We start from the raw sequence: 7982 nt of genomic DNA on the forward strand, positions 1-7982 counted from the left end.
AACGTCTCTGCCTGTTTCCTTGAAAAGCGTGACTTTGTTCACTTTCAGAAGGTATAGGTTACCGCTGATTTGGAAAGAGGATCTTTGCCCTTTGAATGGCTTTCAGGCTCAGAGGAAAGTGAGAATCTATTTGCATAAGTTAAAATGCCAAACGAAATCTTCCAATGCAAATATGGACCACCCAGGGACATTGTAAAGGCCAGGTTTGGGGTTTTGATTTCAGATTTTCTTGCTTCCTTGTTTAAGCTTTTTAATATTTTCAAATGCTGCTGAAAACTAATTGGCGTAGTAGCAAACATGAAATTCCGTATCTTTTGCCACAGATTTAAGACGTGGTGGTGGTGTTGGTGGGGGGGTGGGGGTGGGGGCTCACGGCTGTACTCATTTGCCTTGAGAGCCCCTTGTTTTTTAAAGTGAAGAAATATACATTCCTAAAATTTGAAGGCCCACAGGTTGTAGATTTTAAAGTGGATAGAAAAGCCAGGTTACAAAACAGTTTTAGGGAGTGAGACGAGACTCTCTTGGAATGTTCCCTTCCTTTAGTGTATTCTGTCCAGACAGAGCCATTTCTCTCAGTCAGTTGGGCAGAACTTTGCTTTTGGGGATGAGCCAGGGTGTTGGAAATGGCACCTGTAACATTGTCAACACCCCCACTGCCTTCCGAACCACCATGGGAAGGTAGATCAGCACATGGAAAGAGTATCTAAGCTCCCTGGGGGGAAATTCAGAATTAAAGTTGTTTTAACCAGGACACATGTTCTGGCAATTGTTTCATTAACAATGACACTTAGTACTTTGTTGGTCTTTATACCCTAAAGAAAAAGCTATTTATGATACTTGTTAAGGAAAGGGTAAGGCAGGCTTTATTTATTCAGGGACTATCCTGATAGATGCCGAACCACTGCCATGGACTGTTGCAGTAGGGGACAGAGATTGGGCTCAACTCCGAATGTAACAAGGAATGGTGGGAATTTATAGCCAAAGAGCAGGGTGGTGGTCAGTGGATGGAAAATTACTAAGAGGAAACATGCTGCAGGGTTAATGGGGGAGGGATTCATGCTAAACCAAACAAAGTATTTTTGCTAAAGGCAGGCAGGGTGATCAGATACCATACCACGTGGTGTGGGGAATGAGGAACCAATCAGATATTGATTAGATATTAGTGATCAGATATCGAAGGTGGAGGATTCTGGCTAAACTGACTTATTAGGACTCTTGCTGAAACTGGGCTCCCGGTGTCACCACTTACTAGCTATGTGACCTTGACCAGTTACTTTGTCTCCCTGTACCTCATTTTCTTCATCTGTAAAACAGGAGTGATGACAGTAGTGCCACTTCCTAATATTGTGGTGAGGTTTGAAAGAATAAATCCATTTCTTAGAGGATTTAAATTTTTTCCCTTGGATCATTTTGATGTGTTAGGACAAAAACACCAAATGTGTAGCCTTTTGGGTATTTAGGCCAAAAATAAACATGGGTTGGTAATTCCTAGGATGCTGGAAGCCTTGCCTTCCTGAATTAAGATCAAGAAAGCACTATGGAGCTCTAGGAAGTGCATTAGAAGGGCCCGATGGTCCGTCAGCATTTTCCCTGGCTTGTGAGGCAACCTTAGTCTAGAGACCTTGAGAGTATTAAATTGGCCTCTTTTCTGATCTTGGAATTCACGTCTGCTGAGGACACATTTCCTAGCCTACCTGCACCTAAACCCAGCACTCCAAGGTCATGTTCAATTACAACCTAATGTGGTACAAATCCACTGTGGTGTAATCATGGAGGCATTCTGCTTGTTTGAGCCCAGAAAGTTATAAGGTCCATGTGTTTGGGACCAGCACCATAGGTAAGGGTTTGATAAGCTAGAGTCTTGGTGTGATGGAGGGGAGGCTGTGTGGCTCATCTTGGCAATGTACACTCTCTCTTTTCTCTTTGGCTCTTCTCTTCCCCCACCCTTCCTCAAATACAAAGTGGGTGAACTTTGTATTTGGTGAGGCAGAGAGCTTGTGGGCTGGCCACTTCTGAAAGCATGAGGACTTTGGCAAATAGGTTTGAGGACACTTATCTATTGAAGCCCAAACTTGTAGGAGAAAGGAGATCCATATCAATGTAGTGGAGATCCTTTGATTGTTTCAAGCTATTCAAAATATGAACAAGGCTGCCTGTAAGGTAGTGAGTTCCCAGTGCCCTGGAGAGTTCAAGATGCCACCACTAAGTGAGGGTTGTCTGTGAAGGGATTAGTCAGACCAGTATTTGGTGATCTCTGTATTATTTTTTCTCCAAATTTGAGCATCTGTGATTTTGTGTACTAGAGGGAGTCTTGCATCACTCTTACCTTGGGCCAGGTTCTGCCATTCACTTGGAGGCAGCATAAATAAGGGGACAGGTGCCAAACTGGAATAATAAATATGACAATCCATGTCTACTTCTTTTCCTGTGTAACTGTTCACCATGTAGCATTCGTTCATTCACTCTTTCATTCACAAACATTCCCTAAGCTGCTGTCCGACACTGGGAACACCGCTGTTGCAGTGTCAGGCCAGGTTGCAGGAAATTTAACAGCCCGTGACAACCATTAAAAACAAACAAAAAGCATGCTTGGCTCTAACTTCAGACCAAACAGGCCACATCATCATGCAGTTGAGCGCTCTTTCTTGTGTTCATTTATTTGTTCATTCAGTCATCTCTTAATGTGCCCTGATGATCAAAGTTTGCTCCACCCTGCCCACAGCAGGGGCTAGACAGACATGTCCTTTCCAAGGCATATTCCAGAAACCCTCAGCTCCCATATTCTTACAGTGTGAAGAACAGGAAACTACCAGATGACTTGGGAGGCAGAGTTCCCACCCTGAATGCTTGTTTTCTGCAAAGAATGTATTACGGATTCTAAGATTTCTATTTTGAGCTTTTAATTTTTCACTTTTTCTTTATATACAGCAAAGGTGTGATATGTAAGGGAAGTGTTAAGACCAGTTGTTTGCATTGCTTAACACATTTGAATAGATTGGATTGGTTTAATATGGAAATGGTTGGTTTTCATCCAGACTCTTACATGTTTTAAAAATAAATCACTTTCTTGGGAAATGAAGCAGGACCGAAGGGCAGAAGCAATGGACCCGGGTCAGCGGTGGCCCGAGAGTGGAGCAGCAAATACATACCTTTCCAGCTTGTTTCCAGTGGCACCACCTCGAGCCCATTTGACCATATGCTACAGTCCAATCCAACTGTTTGCCATTCCCCAAACGCAGCCTACCTCCTGCCCCTGTCGTTTCACTCATGGCCACTCTCCGTCCACAGGAAATGCTTCCCCGGGTAACATCCTACACATATTTCAGTGTCTGGTTCTTGTGGCTCCTCCCTCACGAAGCCCACTTCATGTTCTAGTCCCTACACTCTGCGCTTCATGCTTTATACCTCTATCATGTATTCATCCCATTCTCCCTCGCAATGGAGCTGGTGTTTTCAGACCCTACCTTATTACAAGCTTTTTAAGGCAGGTGATACCTTGATCATTTGTGTAAGTCCCACAGCACCCAGAGCAACACTTCGTATTTTTAGCAGCTTCCCCTCTTTACTAATGTAGGGGGCACCTTGCTCCGATAGCCCAGGCAGCCTCACATCCCTCTCCATCAGGTATATCATCCCACTCTCCCTCCCGGCTGTCCCCTGCTCCCTTCCTATAAAGGATTGCTGTGCAGCAGAGACTGGAGTGATGGAGAGAAGCATGCTGTGATCTACCAAAGCAATTTGGAATTCGGTGACTGTGCATATATATGTGGGTGCATGCTCACATGCTGAGAACATGAGCTGGTGACATTCTTGGGCATCAACACTCTTATCTGTAGTCAGGTGCCATATTGAAGCTGTGGCGACAGAGATGTGATCTGGGACAGCCAGCTGTCAGCTATTCAGATGGGCAGAATTAAGTTCTGAATCTTAGTTTTGAGGGTCTAGGACAGGGGTGGGCAACCTTTTTGTGAGTGTGTGCCAAAACCAGCAAAATCTCTGACTTGAAATTCTTCTGTGTGCCAACCCTAATTTTTTGAGAACATGTTACGCCTACTTGATATCTCTTAAGGTGTACGTATGTGTAGAACCTTGAAGAAATAATGAAATTCATTCGAGCGACAAAAACACAGTATATGATGATGAAAAATACATTTATTTTTTAATGTATACATGTACACTGATAGTCCGACAGAAAACTTTATGACTCCATTTGATATTATCAGTGGGACTTTTGCTGCTGCAACACTGATGACAGAGATTTTACATGAGGTTTATATTTCGTGAACCTACACTGAATTTTTCTGAAAAATAAAAAAGTCGGTATTAAGAAAAAAATTGTAAATGGAAGATTATAAGAGAGGGTTTCGCGTGCCAGCAAAAGATACTGGCGTGCCATGTTTGGCACGCCTGCCAGGGGTTGCCCACCCCTGGTCTAGGTATTGATTGTTCTTATGTAGCCAAAATTCTCTAGCAACTAGTGCTGAATTCACACAACCCAGTGCAAGTGTATGTTATATGTTAGGGTACAAACATAAAATGCCAGCTTACTGACTTGCCAGAAGAAACGTAAGTTCCCTGGGATCACAGTGCCCTTGCTTATAAGTCAGTGTTCTGAGTTCTCCTGAGAAGTCAGGATTGTAGGGCCTTGGTCTCAGCAGTCTGAGCTGGGCTTGGTTGGGACAGTACTACCCTGAAAGCATTAAGGATAATCCTGACGGCCCAGTCTAGCAGTAACATTGCGAATGAAAAATCATGCAAATGGCCCAGTTATGTAATACATTCAAAGGGCCAGGAAGGAGGCAAAATCTTGGTGTGGCAATTTTGTGGCAATTGAGGACACCTGATCACAGCAAAAGGGTGAGGGTGAGGGTGCAGGAGCAAACCCCGGAGAAGATCAAAGCCAATAGAGCTTTGACCCTTTTTTTAGAAAACAAGGCTGGTAGGAGAGGAAGAAGCTCACGCAGGCACATTTTTAAGCCAAATTTGTTTATCCAGCAAATATTTATTGAGTATCTACCCGGTGCCAGTCTTCTGAATATTGGCAATATATCGGGGAACAATATGGTCAACATCTCTGCCTTTGTTGGAGCTTAAATTCTAGGAGGAGAGACAAACTATGAAAAAAATACTTAAATATGTTATAGAATGTGCTAGGTGGTGGTACACATACTGAAGAAAAGTCAACGGGAAAGATTTGAGAATGCAGGTGCGGGACCGGGGTGGGAGGCAAGTCTGCTCTTTTAAATAGGTGGTCAAGTGAGGCCTCAATGAGGTGAATTTTGAACTAAGTTTGGAAGAAGCAAGTCATTCAGGTATTTAGAGCAAAATGTCTATCAAAGCAAACATTCTATCAAGAAGAGAGAATAGTAGATGCAAAGTCCCTGAGGTGGGAGTGTCTGATGTGTGTAAGGAACAGTGAGGAAGTGGGTCTAGAGAGAGAACAGAGAAGTCATGGGGCTGGATTGTGTAGGGCCACCGAGGCCATTGTGGGACTTTGGCGTTTACTCTGAGACAGGACCCATGGGAGAGCTTTAGGCAGACAAGTGACATGATTTGGCTTGTGTTTTTAAAGAATTACTGTTGCAACTGAGACTAAATTGCAAGGGAGGCCAAGGGAAGAGATGAGACTGTTTAGAAGGATTTTGCATTAATATGGATAAGAAATCATGGTGCCTGGGACAGGGTGATGACAGGGGATGTGGTTAAAAGTAGACAGATTCTGGCTATGCTTGGAAAGGAGAGCCTGAATAATTTGCTAATGGGTCGTATGTGGGATTTGACAGAAGAGAAATTAGGGAAGACTCCAAGACTTTTAGCCTGAGTCAATTGGAAGGCTGGAGTTGATTTTAACTGAAGTGTGAAGGCTGGAGGTTGGATCTACATGGAGTCAGGGCATGTGGAACAGTTGTCACAGCTGGTGCTTCAATGGTAGCCTGGCGCCATTGTGGGGACTGCTGACAGATGCACCGGAAAGATGATCTCAAGTGGTCAGTGTGTCCCTTTCCCGGGACACATTAGAGGAAATCTGAAGAATGCACACTTCCTTTCCTGTCATTTCAGACCCCCTTCTCCTTTCATTGTAATTGTTTTAATAGTTGTTCACCACAAATTATGGGGTGGTTTTCTATTACATTTGGTCAATCCTAGAAGTGATGTTTTGGTACCATTGTGGTAATTTTGACTAGGGAGTTGTCCTCTGTTTTAAGGTAAGTTCTATTTTAATTCTCAGAAATGATCAGGGTATATTTGAATTAGTTCCAAAATTCTTGTAGAGTACCTACAACCATCATCTCCCACCACCTCTAATGTCACTCAAGTCAGGGCAATGACTTTGCCACTTCCCAAAACTATGCCACTCTGCCACTTCCCAAAACTATGTATTGATGTCAAAGGTCTAATCACAGTGATGTTCATCAATCAAGGAATGGCTAGGCACGGGGCAGCCTAACAGGGAGAAAAGGAGATAGATGTGTGCATGTAAGTTACTACTTGCTTTGGATATTTTATGTCTCCTTAGCCTGGTCTTGAAAATTGAGATACAATTCTTCTTTCACTTTAATTCTTTCTGCCAAAATCGGTTTTCTTCAAAAGCTAATATATACAAGCCTACATGCTATTTTTGCTCAAAGAGACAGATGGTTGAAACTGACTCCAGCTAAGAAAAATTGTTGTTAAGTCTTGAATTAAAATATACGCACGAGTATCAGAAGGATTTAAACCTTTTAGGACTGCTTGAGAATCTGTTCCGAATACTGCCTCATTCCACCGAGTTATCCATTCATGGACAGAATGCAATGTGTTGGGCTGGGCGACGGACTTTGCAGCCAGGCTTTTCAGATGGATATTCGCTTTCTAAAAGGAACATAAAGGTTGTGCTGATGGGACAAATAGGAAATGCCCAAATCCTGGGGTCATTCAGCGTTTGTGCTAACATGGTCTGCAGGAAATATGCCATGGTCCTGCAATCCTGGCAGTATTGATTTTCTACACTTTTATGGACATGCCGGGTAGCTGAAAAAGTGGGTGAATCTTTGTAACCCTATGTGTTTGTGCCTTGACGTATTCAGGGATTTATTTTATTTTCGCTTTCTTTCTCTGGTAGATTTAAACAACTAGAGCTTAGCTTGCTTTGGTCATCCTATGGTAGAGCTTCCCACCAGTGCTCTGCAAACGATTACAGGCTACATGTGTACCTGGTTATTAATCTCTTTGGTCCTCAGGGTAGTTAGAGCCCGGATCAGACTCCTGAGCAAATGTCATCATGATCTATGGGTATCTGTCATGCAGAATGTTGGCTGAGAAAGGACAAAGGCAGAGAAAAATTTATAATTTAAAATTTACCAATTTTAGAATTGATATAGCCCAATAAATTTTAAACTCTTTAAACTGCAATTAGCAATAATAAATAATTTTATACATAACAGTGAATGCGTGTGTGTCCTAAACAAGTTCCATGAAACAGTAGTTGCCCTTTCCATGTGCAGTACATTCTAAAAATTCGAATCTGTTGGTCATAAAAACTGGTGCCTATGATTACTAACTTGATTTAGTGACTCGCCAGTGGGCTGCAATCCATTTTTAAAATATATTTGTATTGATTTCAGAGAGGAAGGGAGAGGAAGAGAGAAGTAGAAAGATTAAGGATAAGAGAGAATCATTGATTGGCTGCCTCCTGCATGCCCCACACTGGGGATTTAGCCCGCAACCTGGGCATATGCCCTGACCAGGAATCAAACTATGCACTTCTGCTACGCTTCTCATACATATTTTTACATCACTTAAAGAGAAAGCCCAACCAGCAGGTTTATCCTCTAGGCATCTGGGGTGATAGATTGTAGATTGCTGATAGATTATAGGTTGATGCTCAACCACTGAGTCATGCCAGCTGGGCATGCAACCATTTTTAAAAGGCTAGTGTGGTATCTGTTACAAACTAGGAATAAATAATCCGTCCTTGTACTTGCTCAGATCCTTTCTTGTTT

Source organism: Myotis davidii, unplaced genomic scaffold (assembly GCF_000327345.1).
Source record: "Myotis davidii unplaced genomic scaffold, ASM32734v1 scaffold187, whole genome shotgun sequence".
Taxonomy (NCBI): domain Eukaryota; kingdom Metazoa; phylum Chordata; class Mammalia; order Chiroptera; family Vespertilionidae; genus Myotis; species Myotis davidii.